Genomic DNA, 624 nt, shown 5'->3' on the forward strand with positions numbered 1-624 from the left:
GCGCCGCACGTCGTCGACCGTCTTCGCCTCGACCGGCTGGCCGTTCACCTGCGGTGCGGGAGACAGAAAAAAATGCAGCGGTGAGCGCCACCTGTTGTGACGACAAAGAATTAAATGCGCGCGTTGATGATGTTCGTGTGTATAATGCCCAATCGTTATTATTATTAGGTTTGTTTATATTTACTTATTACACTCATCTATTTATTATTATTATTAATATTATATTAATTATATTATGAGGTTTACTGCATAATGAATTTTTACCCTATGTACAATTCTCACCAGGGTACATCCTGTTGTGTATTTTCCTTCTAATTTTTTGCTTTGCATTTTTCGTATTTTATCTCTGTGGTGTTTATTTACTGTAGACAGTAAGCTTTCTATAGATAGAATGTAATCTACCTATTAAGAGTGTGTTATCTAGAGTGTGATATCGTATGATTGTTAACAACATGTCCTCCACTGTTGGAAGCAGTGTGCGACGGACGCAGCACGCACCGCCTGGATTGTGGAGTGTTCGCTCTGCCTGGCGTTTACAACACACACAACTACCGACAAACTGCACGTGTGAAAAAACCAGGGGGAAAGGCAGCATATGTATCGCTACCTGCACAATAGTTGGGG

The sequence above is a fragment of the Priapulus caudatus genome, unplaced genomic scaffold, assembly GCF_000485595.1.
Source record: "Priapulus caudatus unplaced genomic scaffold, Priapulus_caudatus-5.0.1 Scaffold4880, whole genome shotgun sequence".
NCBI lineage: Eukaryota > Metazoa > Priapulida > Priapulimorpha > Priapulimorphida > Priapulidae > Priapulus > Priapulus caudatus.